The following is a 27,350-nucleotide window of genomic DNA, read 5'->3' as shown; positions in this document are numbered from 1 at the left end:
CAGTCTCGCTTAGTTTTGGATACCACTTTCTTTAACAAACTGCCAAGAGTTTTGTTAAAGGCTTCGGCTAATCCATTCGTTGGGGCATTGTACATAGAAGAATCGTACTGTTTAAATGCAAATTTCTCGTACAACTCTGTCATCAACCTATTCTGAAATGGTTTGCCATTATCGGTTATGATATACCGAGGGACACCATACTGATAGATCAAGTGAGTTCAGATAAATTTGACCACCGTTTCTTTCTTCACTTCCCTAAGAGGCACAACTTTTGCCCATTTTGAGAAGTAATCAGTTGTAGCCAAGATGTATAAATGGCCACCGGATGATTTTGGTAATGGTCCTATTGCGTCAAGCCCCCATGCATCAAAAGGCCAAGAAGCTACAGTTGAGTGTAGAGGTTTTGGTGGCTGATGGATGAAGTTTGCATGATATTGACAAGCTTCGCACTTCTTAGCATACTCCATGGAATCTTGCACCATCGTAGGCCAATAGTAACCCATTCACTTGATCCTGTAGTGTAACTTAGGACCTGATTGGTGTGCACCGCATATTCCAGAATGAGCCTCCTCTAAGGCTTGTTTAGCCTCTTCCTCTCCTAAGCAACGGAGAAACAAACCATCAAATGAATGGCGGAAGAGAGTTTCTTTATAGTAAATGAATCGAGCAGCCCTTCGCCGAACTTCGGTCTTGTGGTGTACATCATCCGAGAGTCTTCCATGTTGAAGGTATTCAATGATCGTTTGTCGCCAATCTTCCTTTTCGACAAGGCATACAAAAATGACGTTGGCTTGCTCTTCTTCTTCTTCTTCTTCTTCTTCTTCTTTAACCACGAAAGGCACCACCCACCTTTGGGAAATAGCAACTTTGGCTGTCTCTTCTTGGGATAATGCTAAGGCGGTAGCCTAATTGGCTAAAGCATCAACCTGTCTATTCTCCTTCCTTAGTATATGCTCCAATGTGATTACTCAAAATTTGCGAGCAACTTTTTCGCATATTTGCAATAAGAGACAAGGTCTTCTTTCTTGACATCATACTGCTCCAAGATTTGGTTGATAATTAATTTGGAATCCCCAAAGATCTCAAGTTGCAATATGCCGATCTCAATGGGCATTTGTAGACCAATGATCAATGCTTGATATTCAGCTACATTGTTAGAGCAAAGTTCGCTTAATGAGAACGAATAGAGAAGTATTTGTCGTTGTGGAGAAATAAACACTACACCTGCCCCTGCTCCTTCTTAACGTGCAGCCCCATCGAAAAACATCATCCATGGTGGCATTACTTCAATGTAAAACACGTATTCGTCCGGGAAATCGTCAGAGAACTCCCAATCAGATGGAACGGAGTAATCAGCTGAGAAATCTGCCAATACTTGTCCTTTGATAGCTTTTTGCGGAACATATGTAAGGTCGTATTGTTGCAGCAAGACTGCCCATCGAGCTATGCGACCCGAAACCACTGGCCTGGAGAGGACATATTTAATTGGGTCCGCCTTTGCTATCAAACGGACCGTATGTGCTTGCATGTAGTGCTCCAGTTTGTCTATGGCAAAGAAAAGAGCGAGGCACATCTTTTCAATAGGAGCATAATTTAATTCAGCTCCATTGAGAGTTCGACTTAAATAATAAAGGGCTCTTTCTTTCCCCTCTTTATTTTCTTGTGCCATAAGAGCACCTAGAGACCTTTCTTGTGCCGCGATGTACAGCACCAAAGGCTTTCTAGGGATAGGAGCACCTAAAACTGGAGGATTAAGCGAGTATCTTTTGATGCGCGCAAAAGCATTGCTACAAGCCTCATCCCATTTAAAGTGTGCATCCTTCTTCATCAATCTATTGAAAGGTTGACATCGACCTGCCAAGTTTGAAATAAATCGTCGTATGTAAGCTAGTTTTCCTTGCAAGCCTCTAAGTTATTGGGCTCTGGCATTTTCTGGATAGCTTCAATTTTGGACTGGTCAATTTCAATACCGCAGTGCCTCACAATGAAACCAAGAAATTTCCCGGATGTTACGCCGAAAGCGCATTTGGGAGGGTTCATTTTAAGCTGATACTTTCTTAAGCGGTTGAACACGGATCGCAAATCTACCAAATGGTCTTCTTTCCTTTTTGTTTTAACTACCAGATCATCGACATAACACTCAACGTACTTATGAAGTACATTATCAAATATCTTTTGCATGGGTCGTTGATAAGTAGCACCAGCATTCTTTAATCCAAAAGGCATTACTTTGTAACAGTAAATGCCTTTAGGGGTACGAAAAGCTGTGAACTCTTCATCCTTAGGATTCATTCGAATTTGGTTATTACCAGAAGAGCCATCCATGAAAGATAAGGTGTCATGACCAGTAGTGGCGTCAACCATGATCTTAGTGATAGGTATCGGAAAATCGTCCTTGGGACATGCATTGTTCAGATCACGGAAGTCAATGCACACCCGGATTTGTCCATTCTTCTTTTTGACAGGGACGATGTTAGCGATCCATTCTAGATATTGTACTTCACGAATGAAGCATGCCTCAATTAGCTTATTGACCTCAGTTTCTATTTGAGGGATAAGCTTCGGCCGAAAGCGTCTTTGAGCTTGTTTTACTGGGCGCACACCCTTCTTTACTGCCAAATGGTGTAAAGCAATACTTGGATTGAGCCTAGGCATTTCTTTGTAAGTCCAAGCAAACACATCTTTATATTCTACCAGTAGCTGGAGGTATCTTTCTTCTTCTTCAGGAGTAAGAAGGGCACTGATGAAAGTTGGTCGGGGTTCTTCAATAGTTCCTAAATTGATCTCTTTAAGTTCATCAACTGTAACCTGTACTCCATCTTCCAAGGCTAGGGGAGCTTCATCGACCTCATCCTTGGTGGCTTCAACATCTGACAGTGTATCTTCTTCTACTGTAATATGAAACGAGGATGATACCTCTTCAATTTGCTCATTATGGACGAGTGACTGACTTGTGTGTACAATCGTTCGCCTTTTGACTTTGAGAGCTCCTTCAGTGCTGATATCTAAGATAAAGTTACGTTTCATGCATGAAGGAATACTACTGCGGATCTCATCATTAGCTTTCTCCTCCTTTTTAACCTCAAAGTTTATTGAGTTTTGAGAGCAACTATCAATGGTCCTTTTCGTTGCCCCCAATCGATTAAAGACTGATCCACACGCAAAAGTGTCCCGAATTTGTGTTAAACAACCCGTATTTAACCTGTCGAACACTGTAATTCGTGACGATGAAGCCTTAATGCGATCGAATACTGAGATGCGTGATGAAGAGTGATCTTTTCTTTGATTCGAACTTTCGTTGACCTCTACTGTTATGTATTGGGAACTTGAAGCATTGCTTCTTTTATTGATCCATATTTGAGCCGGTGGTTCTGGAGTATAACCTATTCCGGTCTTTGGGATAGGGATTTCATGCCCTTCAAGCCGCATTTTCCCTTGTGTTTTACTAAGACCGTGCATCTTTTCTCCGGTGGCTTCTGGAATTAGTTTCCCTAGGTTGCCTTGTTTTAAGAAATCGTAGCCTGCTTTGGCTAATAGCCTATATGTATTTGGGTCAAACCATTCTTTCGTCCACTTACTTGGTAGAATACCATGCTCTGTCAGACTTTGTGAAGACCTCACGAATCCATTTAGTGGCTTCGAGGGCAAAGGATTTGTGAATGAAGTTAAAGGCATAACATGATTTTCTTTCAATATGGCCGCATCCTTCATCGTGAGCTTTGTAGGAGGTCTTCGCATGTCCATTGTAGATTGAAGGGATTCTGCGAATGGTGATTGTCCGTTCTTGCAGTGTGACAATGGTACATAACGGAGGAATGGAGGGTTATTGGAAGGCGTTGAATTTTCCGCTCTCTCTGAATTACTAGTAGATTCACTAGATTGGTTATTCCCATATCTTGGATCTTCCTTTGGGGAAGGAATATCCTTTCTAGTGATGAACTTAACATGCTTCTTTTCACCCTGCTTGCTTTTCATGGACGGGATTTCAACCGGGAGAACTTCATTAGGGGTATCATCTTCTACATAAAACTTCGTGTCAGCAAAGTGAGCTTCAGTCTCAGAAAAAGGCTTCAAGTCAGCATCGACTTTCTTTATTCCACTTTGAAGATACTTGAAACATTGGTGCATAGTTGACGGCACTATTCTGTTCCCATGGATCCATGGACGTCCTAACAACATGTTGTAGGTTGTCTTGGCATCAATGACATGGAACAAAACATTGCTTATCAATTCTCCAATGATTAACTTCAAGTGTATCATGCCGATGGCGCGTTGTCCTCCTTGGTTAAAACCTTGTATGACCAAGCGACTGTGCGATAATTCCTCCATAGCAAGACCAAGTCGTCTCATTGTCATTTTCGATAGTATATTAATAGCTGAACCTCCATCAATGAGAATGCGATCAATCTTTTGTTCACAAGCATAACCAGAGACATAAAGTGGACGATTGTGAGGCTTAGAGCCTAACAATAGATCCTCTTCAGTGAAAGTTAAGTCTGGAGAGCACGCGCAACATTCCTATGTTTGTTGAAGTCTATTGGTACAAGGAGTGTAAATCTTTGGCTCTTCAAGAGCTTGGGTGATCCCTTCTTTTAGTGAGGTGGAGGATTGCAAGGGTTCAACTTTATCAACTTGAGATTTGAGTTGTTCTAAAGATGACAAAGTCTCATTTGAACTACCATGGTCAACACCTTTTTTTTTTTGTCATCAACTTCACAACGAGAGACCATGTGAATAGCCTTCGCTGACTTGTTTTGAAAGAATTTTATAGAGAAGAATTCTTCCAATGTGATGAGACTTCAAAATTTTTGGGTTTGTGCCAAATCATCATACATTTCCGTTCTTAGTCTTTCTTTCCTTTTATCATTCTTTCTTCTTGACTGAGGCTGAATTTGGTTTTGTGCTCTTCTGGACTCTTGGGTGATCAAATGAAGAGGGAATACTCATCTCTTCTTCCATCTCTTGCGAGTAACCAATGTCCAACCTTCTTCCTCATCCATTGTTGACTTTTTATAATCATTTGAGTTATAATCAGATGATTTTTGTGAGAGCTGAACTTGAACAGGTTCCAAAAAACCAAATCGGATGAACATGGTATTTGCCCACTACTATTTGCCCCCTGCTTATTAGTTGGAGACATGCAACTAGATGACCCGCAAGCAAATGTTGCAAGGTTTGACTGAGCAACATCACTAACATCTAAGTCGATTTTCCTTTCCTTGGCTAGCTTCATGATGAGTTCTTTAAGGACAAAGCATTTTTGGATTGGATGACTTATGTTGCGATGATACTTACAATAGTTCGGGTCATCAACCTTTCCTACCTCTTTCGGTCGTTTGCATTCTAGCAATTCAATTAATTTCAAGTTGAGCAGTTATTCTAACATTTCGGGCATATCAGCATCAAGGAAAGGATACACCTTTTGTTCCCATTCCTTGAGTGATGAGCGACGCGTCTCACGTCGTTGGCCTCCCTCAGGCCTCTTCTCATTAGCCTTCACATTTCCTGTTGAAATTTTGACTAAGGCAGGGTTGATATTCATGGAGTCTTTGACATTGCTTTTCGTATTCCTGTCATTTTTCTTTATTTCCTGCCTTTCTTTCTTTTCTTCAGGTACGGGAGGTTTCATATTTCCATGGCAAGAGATACTCAATTTCATGTCATGTGCACGAGTTGCCAATTCTTCGAATGTTCGGGGCTTTATCCCTTGCAGGATGTACAGAAGTCCCCAGGGCATGCCTTGGATGCACATTTCTATAGTAGATTTTTCAGACAGTCTATCTTTACAATCTAGACTTAAAGACCGCCACCGATTGATATAGTCAACAACGGGCTCGTCTTTCCACTGCTTAGTATTGGTAAGCTCCATCATGCTTACCGTGCGGCGCGTGCTGTAAAACTGGTTAAGAAACTCCCTTTCCAACTATTCCCAACTATTAATTGACTCAGGTTCTAAGTCCGTATACCAATCAAAGGCATTCCCTTTCAGTGAATGAACAAACTGCTTTACAAAGAAGCCTCCTTGAGTCCCTGCGTTCTCACAAGTTTCTACAAAGTGAGCAACGTGTTGCTTATGGTTTCCCTTGCCATCGAATTGTAAGAACTTGGGGGGTTGATACCCATTTGGCATTCTCATATTGTTAATGCGCTTCGTATAGGGTTTTGAATATATGAGAGAATGTGTAGAAGAACCTCCATATTATGCTCGTATAGTGTTCGTTATCATGTCCTGCAGTTGTTGGATAGATATCGAAGCCATTGAGGTGGAATGTCTGTGTTGAGAAGTGCCTTCACCTCCTTTTCCCTTATCACCCCTAGCGTTTTCTCCCTTCAAGGTAAAGCCAGGAGGCTACTCAAGTTCAAGATTTAATTCACCCGAATCTTGGACTTCCAGTTTGTTCATCAGGGTTGCAATTTGGACATCCTTATCTTTAAGTGCTTTTGTGAGAAGGGTGACCCTTTGTTCCATTTCAGCCATCTTTTCTTCCATAGTAGAGGTGTTGGTCATCATTACTGGCATGACCTCTAGATATAATGGAGAAAACGATGAGACAGGATGAGTCAAAGGCATTTTATTCCTTAAGTTTCTCATCACAGGTGAAGAGTTGATAGAAAAGGTCTTTGTTGGGGATGATTCATCATTGATCTCAAAATATTTCGAGACAGATGAATCCTTAGCAGTAGCTTTCCTTTTTGCAAGAAAGTCCAGAGAGATGGTATTATGAAGCTTGCTTTCTTTGGTTGATTGGGGTTGCGGTTGATCAAGAGCTTTGGATCGACTACGAGTGATTGGGCCAACATAATCATCCGCAACGGAAGCATCCATCACCGATTTTTGAGCATTCTTGTTAGAGGCCATCGAAGCTAGTAGCAAATCGAATTTCTTTTCTTTTAAAGGAGAAAGAGATGAGAGGCAGAGAGGTCCCACCGGGCGTGCCAGAATTTGTAGACGACTAAATTCTTTGTTCAAAATAAATCAAACACATAAAATAATTTCACAAATGCAAATTTGTATTGATGAATATGTGGTACAATTCTCTGTAATTACAAAAGAGTGATCCTCTGATTCGATCTCTTTGAAAGATTTGTTGATTGGAATTGTGGTAATGTGATTTTGATTCGAACACTGGATATCCTTCAATTTGGCTGAGGAATGGATCGAAGATCTTTGAAACAGAATTACAATGAATCTCTGGCTATGAGCTTGTTAGAAATTCTTTGTTCTTCACGTTCTTTGTGTTCTTCGGGTTCTTCGTGCGTTCTTCTTTTCTGAAGGTTTGTGGGGGAAGTTCTTCAGAGCTTTAGAGGCTAGAATCCTTAAAGCTTCGTTGATTTGTGGTTTGTTGAGGTTTCTGGAGGCTTTTGAGCTTGATTCTAGTGACCTTTGAGATCTGGAAAAGTAGTTTGGATGATTTTGCTTCCAATGTTGTTTGTATTCGAGGTTGAAGTTTTTTGAAGTTCCTGGAGGCTTCAGGATTTGATTCCGGTAGAGCTTCTGGATTTTCTAAACTCACGATATCTTTTTCTCCTCCCCCAAATGTCTTAGGAAGGCTTCTATTTATAGGAGTTTGGGGGTGGGTGAGCGACACGTGGCGGAGTCTGATTGGTGACACATGTCATAGCCAGATTGGTCCGCTTATGTCATCGCTTACACGTGCTGGATTGCTTGTGTCATCGCTTACACGTGCAGGGCTGCTTGTGTCATCGCTTACACGTGCAGGGCTACTTGCGTCATCGCTTACGCATGTTGATGCGTTTCACGCCTTTATTTCAATGACACTTGGCAAATTTCTATTAGTTTCTGAATAGTGATAGCAAAACCTAGCAACAGTACGTGGCGCTTTGTAATTGGTTGTATTTTGTGGACTTGGTAGTATGATGTGTCAGCTTGTGATAGGTCGGGAATTTTCCCTCTCTACACCTTGCCTACATAGCTAGGCTTATACTATCATGCATGCTTATCTTGAATAAGATTAGTACTAATGGAAGTGGGGTTGTCGAGTTCTTTTTTTTTTTTTTTTTTTTTTGATTTGTTGTCGAGTTCTGTTTTGATTAATATGGCTTACTTAGAGATAATCCTAATAAACTAACTTATGGGAGGGTCTACCACTTTAGAAAAGCGAGAGTGGCAACAACAATTATTTGATGATAATTAATTGTCTTATATAAGATTCTGCAAATATATGATACTGAATATTTAATAAATAAAAAATGCTAGCTCACTGTAGGTCATGAAAAGGAGATATTAGTTATGAATTAAACTTGATTTTTTTTTTTTTTTTTATACTAAATCAACATCAGTTAGTGTAGACCAGGGGTTAGAGATGCTTTAGAGACTTTAAATATTTCTACTATTAGTGTCAATATTCAATACTTGAATCTCATAGAAAAGACCCAAAAAGGTAATCTGATCATGCCAAACCAAGTTCATGATAAACAAACTTCTCAAAAAAAAAAAAAAAGTTCATGATAAACAAGAAAAAAAGAATTGGAACAAATTTTGTTCTCAATATAACTAATGAGTGATGGTTTGGCCAAGGTAGACTTCCTAGCACCTGGCGTTTCATATCATTCTTCTATGTTGATCTTATATATATAAAATACTAATACAAATTTTATTTTTTTCTGATAGAAAGATACCAATACAAGTTGAGAAACAAGAAAAAGGATTTATACTTTTCGACTAATATAAAAAAGATACTGTTAGAACATATGTGTTTCACCTGTTTAGAACATATGTCATTCATTATTTATGTAATTGGCTAATCCTCTGTCAAAATGCACTTTACTTGTAATTGGGTAGATTTAGGATGAGGTTAATGCTTCAAGAAACAAGGTTTCAAGATCAAGTGTTAAAGCCATGCAAGTTTGTCCAAGAAACAAGTTGAGAAGTGTTCTTTATTAAAGCTCGACAGCTGGCTCAACAGCTGCATCTATCGAGCTTTAAGAAGCTGTTCTAGCCCTGAGGCTCGACAGCACTTCGACACCTGTAGCTGTCGAGATTTAAGAAAAACAAATTCCTAGTGGATGTGTCTTTGGGCCTTCTTTTCTCCTAACTCTAGACATATAAAAGGATTATTCTAAGGGCCATTGAAGTGTGGCAAGTTGCACAAGTATTGAGAAATCCTTGTTCATGCAAATTGTAACTTGAGACGAAGTTCTTGCCCTAGTTCATCTCTTTTGTGAAGAAGTTGTTGTGTCTTTGCATCGTAGGGTTTTGTAACCAAGCATCTTTTTGATCTTCTTCGTGTGGATGAATTGAAGAACTATGCAACCAACAATCTTCTCTACTTGGTGATTGAAGTCGCGTACTGGGATCCGCGCAATTGGTTAGTCACGTACTTGGGAGCCGTGCATTAAAATGAGAAATTGTCACTACAGAATAAGTCCAATTGGGTATTGGGATAAGGGTTCAACTGTAGGTTGGTAAGGTACTTGGGATTCCTTTACTTGTAACCGCTTGTTGTGATAATAGTGGAGTTTCGGGAGTGGTGACCTTAAATTCACCCGGTGGGGTTTTTGCCGTGTAGGTTTTTCCCATTCGTAAACAAATCACCGTGTCTTTTATTTTCCGCTACATAATTAGTTTAATTGGTGATTTGTTTGTGCTACCACACGTTTGCATGTTAATTTGATTAATTAATAAACTTGGTTAATTAATCAATCAATCCATCACAAGAGGTCAATACGTTTTTGGCCTATCAGATACCAAAAAACCAATTTCCCGAACTTAAAACATTTTTTCCTATATGAAGCCATAAGTGAGATATGATACTTTTTGGATTCTTAAATCTCAATCTCATGCATGGACCCATTGTATAAACTAATTTATTTGAGCTAAAAGTGTTAGTGATTCAAAATCTTTACAAAGAGAATTCTTGCATTTCCATGATAATGGATCATCATTCTTATAGTTTTTCATGGTGAATTTGAGGAAAAAAAATGCAATTTTTGTCTTTTTGCTACAAAATGCATCAGTTTCAGTGTATTCTACAAAATCGGTTCAACCCAACCGATTTCTGATTTCTATAGTTGAACCGCTAGTTTCCAGTTATTTTTACATTTTATGCATTTTTTAGTTTTAAGCATAACCGAACCAGATTGGTGTTCGGTTCTCGTTTGAACCGGCCAGTCTGATCCAGTCCGATTTTTAAAAATAAAATCTTGACTTAAAATTTTTATTAAGTCATGCGATCTGATATTGATTTGATTTTTTTTTTAATTATAGGAATTGATTTGAAACTTTGATTCAAGACTAGGACTAATGTATTATTTATAGTAAAATATTTGAAATAGATTTTACTACATTTATATAATGAGATGTGTTTTACCTACAAATTTGTTTTTCATATTCATTTAACTACCACTACAACAAAGTTGAATTTTTTCGAGGGTCAAAACCCTTGAAGAAAAGTGTTAAAAGCCCTCAAAAGATATTATTTTGAGGGTTTAACTGATCCTTGATAACCTTTGAAACAAATTCTCCCGAAACGGAAATTTCTACGGCCTTTGTGACCCTTGAAACCGATATTTCAACAGCCTACATGACCCTCGAAACAAATGTTTTATCTTTATCAAGGATGGGCAACCTTTGAAAAATTTAAAAGGGATAATAGAACAATAACCTTTTTTTAAGGGTCTCCCAACCCTCAAAATAAGGTTTTTCTCTTTCAAAAAAATTAAATAAATGAAAACCCATAGCCATGCACATAGACTTTAAAGAACCACATATTAAAAAATCTATATTATACCAAAACACAAATATCAAAACAAAATTCAATTAGCTTTCCAAGTGTAGACGACTAATTTCTTAGTTCGAAATAAATCAAACAAGTAAAATAGTTTCACAAATACGAATTTGCATTGATAAATGTGTGGTACAATTCTCTGTAATTACAAAAGAGTGATCCTCTGATTCGATCTCCTTGAAAGATTTATTGATTGGAATTGTGGTAATGTGATTTTGATTTGAACATAAGATATTCTTCAATTTGGCTGAGGAATGGATCGAAGATCTTTGAAACGGAATTACAATGAATCTCTGGCTATGAGCTTGTTAGAAATTCTTTGTTCTTCGTGTTCTTCGTGTGTTCTTCGTGTTTGAAGGTTTGTGGTGGAAGTTCTTCGGTGCTTTAGAGGCTTGATTCCGTAGAGCTTCGTTGATTTATGGTTTGTTGAGGTTTCTGGAGGCTTTTGAGCTTGATTCCAGTGAACTTTGAGATTTGGACGAGTAGTTTGGATGACTTTGCTTCGAATGTTGTCTGTATTCGAGGTTGAAGTTCTTGAAATTCTTGAAGGCTTTGAGGTTTGATTCCGGCAGAGCTTTTGGATTTCTAAAATCAAGATATCTTCTTCCTTCTCTGTCTGTGTGTCCTCTAAATGTCTTAGGAAGGCTTCTATTTATAGGAGTTTAGGGGTAGGTGAGCGACACGTGGCGGAGTCTGATTGGTGACACTTGTCACAGCTTGATTGGTCTGCTTATGTCGTCGCTTACACGTGCAAGGCTGCTTGTGTCATCGCTTACACGTGCAGGGCTGCTTGTGTCATCGCTTACACATGCTGATGCAGTTTCATGCCTTTATTTCAATGACACTTGGCAAATTTCTATTGGAATCCAAATAGTGATGGCAAAACCTAGCAGCAATACGTGGCGCCTTGTAATTGGCTGTATTTTGTGGACTTGCTAGTATGATGTGTCAGCTTGTGATAGGTCGAGAATTTTCCCTCTCTACACCAAGTTACTAAATTCTTCATTCTTGAAGTTTATGTAGACATTTTCATATTAACATAAAGGAACTTAGTATTTTAACTAGATAAAGGAGAAGAAGAAGGAAGAAGAAGAAGAGAAATGAATCAGTACAAGAACCATGCATGATCAAAATCCTAATCTTAATATTATTCTATTTCAATGCAAAAGAACCTGATGTACTAATGTCTAAAGGGTCTTAAACTAGAGCAGTTGAGGCTGCTAATAAAAATATAGGGCAAATCTTGAAGAAGAGCACAAAGAATTACAGGCATTGGCACCTACAATTACCCTACGCACTTTAAGGGTACAGAACATCAATCCGATTTTCCATAGGAGCCACTCCTTATTCGTTGGCGTATGGGATGGAGGTGGTCCTTCCCGTTGAAATGGGTGTCCGATCACTAAGGACAGTACTGGAAAGTGAAATCCCCAAAGCGGATTGGTTGCAAAGTAAATATGACTAGTTATGCATGTTGGATGAGAAAAGACTCAAAGCCCTATACCACATTCAGGAATACCAAAGGAGACTTAGAAAAGCTTTTGATAAGAAAGTGAGAAACAAAGATTTGAAGTTAAGGGATCTAGTGTTGAAAGAAATCCGAGCCCCGGTTCAAGATGCCAACGAAAAGTTCAAGCAAAATCTTGAAGAAGAGCACAAAGAATTACAAGGATTGGCACCTACAATTACCCTATGCACTCTAGGGATACAAAACATCAATCCAATCTTCCATAGGAGCCACTCCTTTTTCGTTGGCGTATGGGATGGAGGTGGTCCTTCCCATTGAAATGGGTGTCTGATCACTAAGGATAGTACTGGAAAGTGAAATCCCTAAAGCAGATTGGTTGCAAAGTAGATATGACCAGTTATGCATGCTGGATGAGAAAAGACTCAACGCGCTATACCACATTTAGGGATACCAAAGGAGACTTAGAAAAGCTTTTGATAAGAAAGTGAGAACCAGAGATTTGAAGTTAAGGGATCTAGTGTTGAAAGAAATCCGAGCCCCGGTTCAAAATGCCAACGGAAAGTTCAAGCAAAATTGGGCAGGCCCATACATTATTAAGCAAATATACTTGAGAGGAGCAGTAAGATTGATGGACTTAGATGCAAATCCTTTCACTGAGCCAACCAACATGAATCAATTGAAGAAGTACCATGTTTGAAGTGGTAGTTGCAAACCACAATCTCAATTGCAGCGGTTAAGTACTTATAGGTAGTGCTTCAAAAACCGCAGGAAATTCGTGAAATGTTAAATTGTATAAACAAACATAACAAAATCTCCTAGATTTAAACAAAGTTTGGATGATCTAATTAAATAATTATTTGAATTTCGTATTTAATTAAAAAAAAGTGGGAAAAGATTAATTTACATCAATTTATTATTGATTAGATCAATTATGTAACTATAATCAACGTTTCTTGGACTCCTCAAAATCAACTAGACAATGCATGGCAAATTGACTTATAGCAGGTGATACCAGAGCCAAAAACTCTTGTTTAATGTAAATTTTAATAAATTTAGAGATCTTCTGCCTCGAGACAATCAAATTCTACCATTGGATTGATGTGACAGTGATCCTTTCTGCAAATTTAAAGCTCCTTAGAGCATCTCCACCTGATTCTTCAAATTTTTGTACTGTTTGGAGAATGAACAGTGACATTTAGCTATTACCTACCCACTTTTTCAAATACACTTTCCAACAGATTATCTATCACATTTTCTATCTCATTTAAATATTATTTCTTCATTCATTCTTTATTCTTTTTTTAACAACTACACATCTTTCAACATTTTTTTATTCAATATCTAATTATTATAATAGAAAAAAACATTTGAAGAATGAATAGTAGCCCATCAGATTTGATGAGCTATTGTTCATTAGCAAAAAAAAAAAAAAAAAATCATGTATAGAGAATCCATTGGAGACCATTTTTATGGTCACATTCTCTACTATACACAATATTTTGCCTTTACCTAAGTTATTGGAGATGCTCTTATAATACAAGTTCAGACAAAAAACTTTTCATAGATTAAAATTAAATTAATAACAGGCAAAAAATCCTAAGAGTGAATGCTGTATAAACCTATGGAGCAGCTTTGGCACTCTTCCACAAGATTGCCGCGAATGCTTCTGGACTGAACCATGACAACAATAGAGCCAAAACAAAAGAAACAGATGAGAACGTTGGGATTTAACATATTAAAACAATTTGCAGAAGCTGAATTAGGAAGGACTTGTATCCATAAGGGAAAGAAAAAGAGAAAATTTCATCACATAATCCAAAGCATGGGCGTGTGGCCACATAAAACTAAAGATGAAACTATTTTGTTTATAAGGCAGGACCATTAAACAACAGAAACATTATTTCATTTAGCAAAAACAGCTCTTTGCCCATCTCAAATTGAGAATCAAAATGGAGAACTATGCTAGCAACTTCTAATGCTTATAAGGAGACTCAGCTCATTTTACAAATGATTATATTATCAATAGCAAACAGATATATTCAGCAGCCTCACAAGCAATTATTACAGATGACACTTTCTGAATCTAAGTACATTCTTGTACGGCATTAGTCCATACTAATTACTTTTAATTTTGAGGTAAAGGTATGCATCATGAGAACTTGGAAGTCATCATTTAATTCAAAATCGGTGGTTCAATATGAACCTTTCAAATAAGCTATTTCTTTAGCTATTTTATATATGATCTGAGTCCATTCAAAGAATCAAAATCGGTGGTTCAATATCAACCTTTCAAATAAGTTATTCAACTAAACCGCCCGAAAAGAAGAAATCGTCTACGACATGTTACTGAAAATTGTCAAAGCTTAGGGCGACATTTTGGATCCTAAGAATATAAAAAAGTAAAACTGATTCACACGTCTTATTGTGGATGTCGACTTGTGGAGTTAGGATCACGTTTTGAAATTAAAAAAAAATAAAAATTTTCCTTATTTTACAATTACTATGAAATTCAGTTGTTGAGTTATATCTATTTCTTTTTGTATTAACTATATAAAAAGATTCACGAGGCTAAAAAAATGCACTATTTAATACTTTCTATACTGGCTTTGGTTTGGTCAATTTGGTGAGATGGCTTTGGTTCTTTTGTTTTTATTTGTTTCAAGTACGCCCAGTTTGGTTTGAGCTTATTTTTGTTCTCTAATGTTTATATGCATATTTTGGATTAGGGGTTGTTATACTGATACAAAAAATATATATATATATATATGTATATATATTTACAATATTTTTACAACAAATCATAAGTGATAGGTTGTTATAAAAGTAATTTCAATAGTAGTTTTAAATTAAAATTAATAACAACTTACCACATATAATTTGTTGTCAAATTGTTGTGGACATAGCACTTCTCTACAAAAAAATTGCTACAATATTTTTATAATTGTAGAGGTATCAATTTCTTATAGGTCAAAATAAAATAAAATAATAAAATTTGAGGCTGGGTCCAACCAAAATTGAAAATAAATATATTGTGAAAATTTTTTGACATAGGTATCAATTCTTTATAGATCAAAATAAAATAAAATAATAAAATATCAAACCAAGATCCACCATAATTGAAAATAAAGATATTGTATTGTAAAATCGTCGTGACATTTTTGTTGTCATTATAATATTTTCACAACTATTTGAGGTTTAAGTTCCTTATAGGTCAAAATAAATTAAAATGAAATATCAGATTAGGATTCAACAGAGTTGAAAATAAATGTATTATGAAAATGTTGTAACAGTTTATTATGTTCCTAGACTGTTTTTTATTTATTTATTATTATTTAGTAAAGTTTGGGGAACCAAAATTCACTGTTTCATGCACAATTTCTTAGGCATATTTTTTGTTTGTATTTTTTACAATTTTTTGGTTAACAAAAAAAAAAAGAACCTAGTTTTACACCCAAAAAAGGGCCCCTTTATGTTTGGGGTACTTTCATTCTCCCTAATTTTTAAAATCGGACAAGTACCCCTTATTGTTACTTTCTCAAGTAAACTATAACGATGTCCTATGATTTCTAGAATATTTCATTGTGTAATGTCTAAAACACCTCTACTAAATTTTAATATCACAAAAATTTTCTTCATGTATATTGAGTTTTATGTGGTACTCATACTTGGAAAGTTGGAATAGTGATGTAGGGTGTTCTATTTGTTATCTAAAGAACTTTGATTTACTAGGTTTAAATCTTCTACACTTATAATTTTATATAATTGAAACTTCACTAGCACATGCCTAAGTAAAATATCGTAACTAGAGTCATAAAATGTAAGATGATAAAAGGAAATATCAATAACAAAATCTTCATTGTCGATAATTGTAGGTTTTTTATAAAGACCTTCAATTATATTGTAGCATATGACATCATTCGTTGTGATAATTTAAATGTTGTGACAATATCTTAGCAAAACTTAATTGCTTATTGTTGTAAGACGATGATATTCATTATCATTCTTAAAAGTTTTTAGTGAGTGGATAATGTCTTTAGCAAATATGTTTTAAGAAACTATCATGTCAAATAGATATTCATATATTAAATAGTTATTATAAGTTTACGTAGTTTCATACTTCTTCAAATAAAAGTTCTATTTTTTTTTTCTCACTCAAGGAGCAACACATGCCTTGCACGTACCACCCAAAGTAGTTTTAACTTAAAAGCATCAATGTAAAAAACTCTCTCTTTGTTTGTTTCAAAGTAATATTTTTTGGAAAATAAATTGTTTTCCAAAAACTATTTATAAAAAAAAACTCATATTCCTATATTGGGTAGCGACCTTAAAATGAGTTGAAAAACTCTCTCAAGACTTTCTTTTTAGTTTGTGTGAGATAGAATTGTTTTCTAAAAAATATTAGAGGAAAATAACTCTATCTCATGCTAAGCTAAATAAAAAAAAGTTAAGAAATAGTTTTCCTTTAACCCATTTTTTTGAATACTACCAAATTATGAAAAATGTGGAAAATTATCCTCACATAATGGTTGCATTAAAACAATCGGAGTACAAGCCACTTATTAATTCCTCTTATTCCAATTACATTACTTTTGCAGATCCTAATCTTAGCGGCCACAGATACAACAACAGTAACATTGACATGGGCTCTCTCTTTACTTCTCTACAACCGTGAAGCTCTAAAGAAAGCTAAACAAGAATTAGACATCCAGGTTGGTAGAGAAAGGCAAGTGAAGGAATAAGATGTGAAAAATTTGGAGTATCTCCAAGCTATCATTAAAGAAACAATACCCTGCTGGACCACTCTTAGTGCCACATGAGTCCTTGGAAGACTGTACTTTGGCTGGCTTTAACATCCCAATAGGTACACGACTTCTACTTAATGTTCAAAAACTCCATTGAGACCCAAGTGTGTGGCTGAATCCAACTGAATTTCGACCTGAAAGATTCCTTACAACTCACAAGGATGTTGATGTTAAGGGCCAACATTTTGAGTTGATACCATTTGGCAGTGGTAGAAGAATGTGCCCTGGGATTTCATTTGCTCTACAAGTTACACAACTCACACTAGCTACCTTGTTGCATGCTTTCGAAATTGCAACCCCCTCTAATGAACCAGTGGACATGACTGAGAAAGTTGGACTTTCCAACCTAAAAGCCACCCCATTAGAAGTCAGTCTTACTCCTTGCCTTGCAGCTCAAGCATATGCATCATTTGCATGGTATTTTGTGATAAATAATATCAATTCATATGTAATATGAAGATAATATGTAAAAACCTTGATCTTATGAGTTGTACCACAAAGTTGTGTGTTTTCTCCATTTGGATCATGTTAGGACATATGTGTTTCACTTGTTTAGAACATATGTCATTCATTATTTATGTAATTGGCTAATCCTTTGTCAAAACGCACTTTACTTGTAATTGGGTAGATTTAGGATAAGGTTAATGCTTCAAGAAATAATGTTTCAAGATCAAGTGTTAAAGCCATGCAAGTCTGTCTAAGAAACTAGTTGAGAAGTGCTCTTCATTAAAGCTCGACAGCTACATCTATTGAGCTTTAAGAAGCTGTTCTAGCCTCGAGGCTCGACAGCACCTCGACACTTGTAGCTGTCGAGATTTAAGAAAGACAGATTCCTAGTTTTGTTTTAACTCTAATTCGTGGATGTGTCTTTGGGCCTTCTTTTCTCCTAACCCTAGACATATAAAATGATTATTTTAAGGGCCGTCAAAGTGTGGCAAGTTGCACAAGCATTGAGTTTTCCTTGTTCATGCAAATTGTAACTTGAAACGAAGTTCTTGCCCTAGTTCATCTCTCTTGTGAAGAAGTTGCTGTGTCTTTGCATCGTAGGGTTTTGTAACCAAGCATCCTCTTGATCTTTATCGTGTGGATGAATTGAAGAACTTTGAAGCCAACAAATCTTCTCTAGTTGGTGATTGAAGTCGCGTACTAGGATCCGCGCAATTGGTTAGTCACGTACTTGGGAACCATGCATTGAAAGGAGAAACTGTTACTACAGAACAAGTTCAATTAGGTATTGGGGTAAGGGTTCAACTGTAGGTTGGTAAGGTACTTGGGATTCCATTACTTATAACCACTTGTTGTGATAATAGTGGAGTTTCGGGAGTGGTGACCTTAAAATCACCCGGTGGGGTTTCTGTCGTGTAGGTTTTCCCCATTCGTAAACAAATCACCATGTCATTTACTTTCCGCTGCATACTTTAGTTTATTGGTGATTTGTTTGTGCTACCACGCATTTGCATGTTAATTTGATTAATTAATAAACTTAGCTAATTAATTAATTAATCCATCACAAGGGGTCAATACGTTTCTCGACACCTCTCGATACCTACATCTGTCGGGATTTACTGAGGTTCTATATAAAGGCTCTGTGCGATCTGGTTCTCAATTCTCTCAATCTCTCTCTCGACACTTTTGTCTTTTCAACTTCTCAAATTCTCTCTCTCACTCCAAATCTTTTTCTCAAGGTTTCTCAAAGCTTCTTCAAGTTTTTCTTCACTTTGTAAGCTTCTTTTTGATCATTCTACATGCATTTCATGTTTTTGAAACCTAGATTTTGGGGTTTTTGAAAATTTTGGGGTTTTTCAAATTTGATGAGTTTGTGTTGAAATTTTTGGGATGGGTTTTATAGTTTTGATCTTAAAAACTCCATGCATTGCATCACATTAGCATTCAAACAGTATTCTCATGCAGTTAGATGTGTGAAATATGTTTGTGTGCTGGTAGGATTGGATTGGGCTGAGCCCATGATGTTTTTCAATAGTGCATGTCACATGTTCATGCATTCCCTATGCATACGTCCTTTCTTTTCAATATACTTGTTATAGATGAACTGTTTTGGGACTTTTCTGATTGTTTTTGTCTCCCCCCTTCTATCTCTGTTTGCGTTAGTAGTGTCTATGGCACCTAAATGTAAGTCTATTCCGACCCATAACCCTCTTCGTTCTAGGGCCTCTTCATCTTCTGATTCCACTCCTATCTCTGTTCAATTCCGTGATGAGAAAGCCCATCAGGACTTCTTGGAGAACTTCTCTAAACGAGGTGTTCATTCGGAACGCCACATTGTTCTAGCAAACTTTGCCGACATTGACCTTCCCAATGTCTTTCACAAACGGGAATGGGAGTCACTTTGTGACGTCCCGGTCACTTGTCTTTCGTGCTGATTCAGGAGTTTTACTCCAACATGCATGGATTCGATTATTCAGTACCTTTCTTTCTCACTCGCGTTCGAGGTATGTGCATAGTTGTCACACCAGAGTTAGTTTCCGATGTGTTCCATGTTCCGAGGGTTGCACATCTTGACTACCCTAGTTATGAGTGTCTACTGATTGTGTCCAAAGACGAGATGATTTCTACTTTCTGTGAGCACCCTTCTAATTGGGGTGAGTGCCAGTTTACGTCATGTCAACCTTTTGTTAAAGGTCCTCGTTTCTTAAACATGGTAATGACTTTTGTTTTACATCCTCTCTCTCAATACAACTCTATCATAGACGCTCATGCTCGTTTTCTGTTGTCTCTTATTAAGGATCTTACCATTGACTTTCCTTCGCATTTTATCTTTTCCATCTTAGATGTGTATAAGGATACGGTTGCTCGTGATAAGCTCATCTTTCCTTCCGTTATCACGAGGATTTTACGTCATTTTTCTATCCTTTTTCCTGCCTCCGACCTTTTTCTGATATGGTTGCCATAGATGCCGCTACCGTAAGAGGTAGTGAGGCACAGTTTTGGTCGCGTTAGACAGGTTCAGCTGCTCCCTCCTCCCGTTCCGCTCCATCCAGATCTGCTCATGCTTCATCCGCTCCCTCCTATTCTTTGAGCAATGTGTCACTAGGAGATATCATGGCGCAGCTTCAGTGCATGGATGCTCGCCTTGATGCACTCTCTACAGAGTTGTATCAGGTGAATGTTTGTGTTGGTCGCATTGCTAGGCGACAGGCGACCATGGGTGGTTTTGCTCCTGAGGCTTCTCCTCCACCACCTCCTATGGCTTCCACGTCTGGGGATGATGATGGTGATGACGATGATGCTTCGGATGATGATGATGATGGAGATGTTAGCTCTACCGATGAGATGTCTACTTGACACTCTACCCTTTGTCACTCAAGACAAAAAGAGGGAGTAGTTTTGGGTTATGAGAGTAGTCATGCTTAGGGAGAGTTTGTATAGGGACTTTTTGATAGGGGGAGTGTTGAGTGCTGCGAGATGTATTGAGGATTACTTGTATCTTTTTCTTTTCTTTACTTTAGATACATAATCTTCTTGTACCTAGGTCTTGTGACCATTATTACATATATTGTGCTCATTTTGTTATATATATATATATATATATATATATATATATGATGTTATATGTTTCTTTCACCTATCTATACATGTGTTGTTTCTTTTTTTTTTTCTTTATACACATGCTTCTTTATTTTTATGCAATCTATTATTTCTGTTTCACACTAAGATGCCTTGATGAGTTCTGTTTAAAGTGTTTCAGAAATACAGGTTGTCAAAGTCTACTTGTCATAAACTCTCTTCTTGCAAAATTTTTCAAGAGTTTGTATTAAGATAGATTTTATTGTATTCAACAAGTGTATATGAGTTGAGTGATTTATAACTTCTCTCATATGTTCATTTGTTGGTTGTGGTTTTGTCACAGATTGCCAAAGGGGGAGATTGTTAGGACATATGTGTTTCACTTGTTTAGAACATATGTCATTCATTATTTATGTAATCGGCTAATCCTTTGTCAAAACGCACTTTACTTGTAATTGGGTAGATTTAGGATGAGGTTAGTGCTTCATGAAATAAGGTTTCAAGATCAAGTGTTAAAGTTATGTAAGTCTGTCCAAGAAACAAGTTGAGAAGTGCTCTTCATTAAAGCTCAACAAATGCATCTATTGAGCTTTAAGAAGTTGTTCTAGCCCCGAGGCTCGACAGCTGCTCAACAGCACCTCGACACTAATAGTTGTCGAGATTTAAGAAAAACAGATTCCTAGTTCTGTTTTAACTCTAATCCGTGGATGTGTTTTTGGGCCTTCTTTTCTCCTAACCCTAGACATATAAAATGATTATTTTAAGGGCCGTCAAAGTGTGGCAAGTTGCACAAGCATTGAGTTTTTCTTGTTCATGCAAATTGTAACTTGAAACGAAGTTCTTGCCCTAGTTCATCTCTCTTGTGAAGAAGTTGTTGTGTCTTTACACCGTAGGGTTTTGTAACCAAGCATCTTCTTGATCTTCATCGTGTGGATGAATTGAAGAACTTTGCTGCCAACAAATCTTCTCTAGTTGGTGATTGAAGTCGCATACTGGGATCCGCGCAATTGGTTAGTCACGTACTTGGGAGCCATGCATTGAAAGGAGAAACTGTCACTACAGAACAAGTCCAATTGGGTATTGGGGTAAGGGTTCAACTGTAGATTGGTAAGGTACTTGGGATTCCTTTACTTGTAACCACTTGTTGTGATAATGGTGGAGTTTCGGGAGTGGTGACCTTAAAATCACCTGGTGGGGTTTTTGCCGTGTAGGTTTTCCCCATTCATAAACAAATCACCGTGTCATTTACTTTTCGCTGCATACTTTAGTTTATTGGTGATTTGTTTGTGCTACCATGCGTTTGCATGTTAATTTGATTAATTAATAAACTTGGCTAATTAATTAATTAATCCATCACAAGGGGTCAATATGTTTTTGGCCTATCAAATCACTATAAATATATTAGTTTTCTTTAGCTATCTCACGTCCATTTTCATCATATGAATTTTGGTTTTTGACCTTGAATGTGAGCCACCCAGGTGATAAATCTTTTAATTATTTTACTTGGTAAATTTGAAGTCTTTTCAGTTTTTTTTTTTTTTTTTTCCTTCTTAGCTTAGTATTATCTTGGTTAAGTTCTTGTTGGGTTTCTTTTGTTTTATATTTAATGGGTCAAGCTTTAATCGTGTTCCTTGAGTGGCACTTTGTTGAAGTCTTAGTTTCTGTAGAGCATGAAAATAGATTTCAGATTTGATTTATAGTTTAACTTTATCCATTATTAAATATGGGGAATAGTTTTAGTTTTTGCTTCCTATATACAAAAAATAAATAAAAATGTTTTAGTCTTTGTTGGATTTTTTTTCCCCTGTGGCATAGAAAGTGCTTGTTGAAATGCTTCATAGAATTTTCATTTGTCTCAATTTTTTTTTTTTAATTGTGAGATTTGGTGTATTGAATAGTTTATTTCTCAAACAGAAATAAGTTTATTTTGTCTTATATCATGTAAAAAAATTACAATATTTCACTTTTCTTTTTTTCATTTTGGTTTTAATTGCATTTTACTTTATAGATCTTCTTAAAGACTAATTTATACTTTCTAATTTTATGAGGAACACAATGCTTTAATTTGCAAACCCATTTGGTGTCATAATACCAGTACCACCCTGGTTACATAACTTTGTCTTTGTGAAGTGCAACTTCTCTTTGTTTTGTGATTTTAATTGACTTGATGTTGGAGGCTTCAACATGGTTGCAGCTACTGCACTATACCCTCTCAATCTATTAAGTGAAGTTGTTGGACTAAGTGGCACGCTTCTATTATGATTCAAACAAGCCTTGGCATTCAACAAGGGTACTCTAGGCAAGCTAAGAATGATGATGAGGATAAACAACATCACTTTAGCATAAATAATGTGAATATCTTGCAGCAACAGAATGGACAGATGACTAGCAAGGTCGATAAGCAGAGTGTTAGTTATCCAAGAGAGTTGTTAGTAGTCTGTTAGTATTAGAATTTAGCCAATAAATTCCTTGATTTTAGGTAGTTTTTAGTTTATTATTTGTTCTTGTATATATTTTATTCTTTGTTCTGGATATTGTCATATTGACATTTACAAGATGTATGTCCTCTCACAGAATGTATTGGATATTATGGTTGATTGCTCAAAGAAAATTCATGATTTATGAATTCCTAAACCAAGCAAAAGCCAAGAAAGTGTCACAAGCATTGGCTATCAGTTTCATATGGACTAACTTTAGATTTTTAAAAAGCCTACTTAATCAGTTTCATGTACTATGTAAGTTTCAAAATTAGATAACAAGAGAGCATACCTTGAAGAGCTGAAATTCAAAACTGAAGATCAGAAGCACTTGGGAAGACTTTTAATCTTCACTCCAATTCCACTTAATGCCCAAGATGTGTGGTCTCTCAATCAGTTTTCATCAAAGAGAGAATAGGAGAGTGTCCAACACTCACATATAAACCATTTCATTCCTTGTATGAAAACACTTACGAAAAGGTCTCATGAAAACCTTAATGAAATTATGTATGTAATTATGAAAAGGTCTCAGGATTTAGAGTTGATGTAAATAGAATTCGTAAGATTTATTATTCATTTAACAGTCGTTAGCAGAATAATAAATCTCACAGCGGTCCAATTCAATATGTCTTAACTCTTAAAACATATCAACATACCAACTAGAAACCCCTATTTCCATGATCAAGAAAAATTATCTTAGTTGATATATTATAGTCTTCACAGATTAAACGTCCAATTTCATCACCAACTTCGAACTACATTTTGAGTTTACAAAGAACTTGTGATTTACATCTTCTGTGACTAAATCACATAAATCATATACAATGCATCTCATGGACTAAGATAATGTCCCATTAGTTCATTTATAAATAGTCTCATATAATTAAACAATTGCATTATTAATGACATGCCAATAAATTGGATTTTAGGGCATAAACCCCAACATTGTCATCAATATCTAGGCCAGAATAACCAAAAAACTCAACCCCCCCCCCCCTGACCCTCCAAGCTGAGGCTGAGGCTTTGCTTTGGGCTGTGGAGATTGCAAAAAGAGAGTGTTGGAGCCACATTATCTTCGAGGGTGATACGTGTTGGGCTTTGTGGAGCCTAGTTGTGTGTTAATTCGTTTGATGATCCGACCCGACCCAAATAATGTTGCGTGGTTTTTTATGGAAGATTTTCTTACTGTAGCCGCACTTTGTATTTTTTTTCCCCTGATTATAGTGAAATCTCTGCAACTCCGTGGACATAGGCAAATTGCCGAACCACCTAAATATTGTCTTGTGCGTGTGATTACTTTTTTCTTTGGCGTGTGTTTTTCTCTATATTTTGTTCTCATAGGTTGGGAATTTTGTTGTAATTTCCCTACAATGCGGAGTGCTGTTTTGACCCCTAACGAACAAAAATATTTCCCCTGCTGGTCCATTAGTGCTGCTATCTCCAATATTCTTTCTTATTCCAAGTTTTTCATGCTGTTTCTTTTGTATGGATTAGGAGAGCTTGCAACTCTACAGCACATGTTGCCAGATTTGCTTTAGTTTTAGATTTGTCTTGTTTTTTTAATAAGGATAATCTTCTCCCGGTCCTTTCAGCCATCTATAAGGTTGATTATCCCCCCTGTCCCTTTTCTTAGCTTTCAATGAATTGTAGTTTACAAAGAAATTAAGAATTAAATAAATAATATTTTACCCTTAGAGACGCTCCTACACCGGATTTCACAAAATTGAAAAAGACGTAAATGCACTTTAAGTTCCTTCATTTTGACTTTTTCCATTTTGATTCCTACATTTTAATTTTACCACTTTTAGTCCCTAAATCAATTAACGCATGATATTTTGGTCATTTCCGTCAGTCAACAAACAAAAATATCTGAAGTGGTTGACGGAGGACTTAAATATTACTAAAAATTCACATCACCATGACACACTAGATTATAAATTTAAAAAATTAATTTATTAATTTTAACTAAATAAAAAAATAAAACATAATTAAAAACCAAAATTCATGTGAATTAAGATCTAAAAGTTTCTTGAACAAGAACACCAAGAATACCAACCTAGATCTAAAAGTTTCTCCCATTGTTTTCTCAGCAGCCAAACAGTCAAATATCAAAAAGTACATAACAAAAGAAATGGCGGTGTCTAACTCATCTTCAACAAGAACACAAACCTAGACTTAAATATAAGAAACACACACCCAAATTTCCTAGGACTTTCTTGCCCTTTCTTGTCAACCAAACACACAAAAAAAAGAAAAAAAAAACACAAACCCAAACTCCAACAAGAATTCAGTTTTGGATAGAAGCTTCCAGATCCGTTCAATCAAATAACAATCACTTGTAGCATTTTTTAGCTTTGACTAGCTCAGTGACTCGCTCAGCAACTCGCTTTAACAACTGTTGCGCCATGTGGATCCATGACTCGAGGATTTGAAGCGTTGTGTACACCTTCTGATTTTGATCGTACAGACTCCTTTAAAAACAGTGAAGCTCACTTGGCTTGCAAATGGCATCGTATTCAAGATTCAGCTCTCCCAAGCATATAGTGTACGTGCACGTCCTCATCTTGCACTCCATGGAATACAATATCTTCCCAACGATGTCTTCAGACCTTGTGATGGAAGATCGACCATAGCGAGCAACCCCTCGTTCATTTAGGCTGAGCTTGCTATTCTATTGTTGCTGGATTTGTAGCGAAATTTTGGGAATATTTTGTTGAGGTTTTGGGTTTTATTCTTGGGTTATTTGATGAGTTTACAAAGATATTTTTGGAGATTCGTCTAGGATTTTTTTTTTTTTTTCAATGGGTTTTTTTGTGGCTTTTCTATAGATTTTTCATGAGTATTTTTGGCTGGAAATTTAAGAGTTTTTCTGTGGAGAGGTAGAGACGAGAGAGGGGAAATCTTAGGGACCAAGAGTTTTTTTTTTCCTTTTTTAAGTGGAGTTATTAGGGATGTTTTTGATGGTTTTGGTGGTGTTTGGTTATAAGTATAAGAAAATGAAAGAAAATTTTATGTTAGTATCATGTTCTTGTTGGTAAATTTATTTTTTTCTAGGTTGGTGTTATTGTGATTGAATTTTCTAGGTTTGTGTTCTTTCTTGTTCATGTTTAAGATGAAATGAGACCTGAATTCATGTGTATTTTGGGTTCTAATTTTGTTTTTTTTCATTTTTGATTTTGTTAAAATTGATAAATTAATTTTTAAAAATCAAAGGTTGATGTGGATGCTAATGTGTCTCTTTTTTAATTATTATTTTATGCTGACGTGACATTTTTAATATTATTTTATTGGTCACGTCAACATTTAATGTGCCAACAGTACACTCCGTCTGTTACGTAGGATATTTCCGTTAGTAAGATGACAGTAAGAACCAAAATAGAACGCGTTTTTCATTTTTAGGGACTAAAAGTGGTAAAATAAAAAAGTGGAGACCAAAATAGAAATATGGTCAAAATGTAAGGATCAAAAGTGCATTTACGCCATTGAAAAAAGCAGCTCCACATAAACATGGATACAAAGCCATAACAAGTTTAGACCAAACCAAAACTCTATGAAGCATTTTAACAAATACTTTTTATGCCACCAAAAACAATGTGGGAGATTGATGTTTTGCCTAATTACCTTTGATTCAATCATCTCTAGCTTACCAGATTCTACTACAGCCCATAGCATCAACAAATATCAATTGGCCCCTTCCTAACTACTTCCCAAGCACCAAATAACCTTCTCACAGATATAGGTATGGTGTGAAAAGGATTTGGCTAATGTACCTCTCAAGGATTTAACAATGGAGAGGGTGAGAGTAGAGGAATTTGGAGAATTAAAGGATGAAGATTGTGGATGAGTCAATCTTGTTTTTCTCTAGAGTTTCTCTCTCAAAATTCTCTCTAGAAGCTCTCTACAATACGTGGGTATAAAGGATATTATACTGGTGTGTGTTTGGAATGCGAAAGGTCAGTTTTAGCCAAACAGGGCATTCCAACGACTCGAGCTCGCGATTGGAATGAGTCACGAGTTTGAGTCGCAAGCTAACCGTCTGGTCAGCTGGAGGTTTTGCCCAGTAGTGTGATAGCTAGCGTGGCTCTTTAGCTCCCTCTGCATGCTTCACACATGTGCCTTTTTGGCAACTCGCCAATCGCGAGGTCTAGTCGCAAGTCCCTGCTTGAGAGCACACTCTTGAGCTTTTCTTCACACTTTCTCACATACTACCCTTACATGATTCCCACCTAAATACAAGGGTTTCTAAATGCTAAATTACAAGCAAATTGGCACGGAATAAAGCCAACAAAATAATTGAATAAATTCAATCTTACAATCTCCCTCTTTGGCT

General features: G+C 36.5%; 1 pseudogene; it reads left to right on the top strand.

Annotated features, from left to right (window-relative positions):
* The first annotated feature begins 12,219 nt into the window (after positions 1–12,219).
* LOC142641669 (cytochrome P450 82A4-like) lies at positions 12,220–17,475 on the top strand (annotated as a pseudogene).
* The last annotated feature ends 9,875 nt before the right edge of the window (positions 17,476–27,350 follow it).

Source organism: Castanea sativa, chromosome 1 (assembly GCF_040712315.1).
Source record: "Castanea sativa cultivar Marrone di Chiusa Pesio chromosome 1, ASM4071231v1".
Lineage (NCBI taxonomy): Eukaryota > Viridiplantae > Streptophyta > Magnoliopsida > Fagales > Fagaceae > Castanea > Castanea sativa.
Note: the sequence above shows the minus strand (reverse complement) of the source record. Positions and strands in the feature narration are given on the sequence as shown.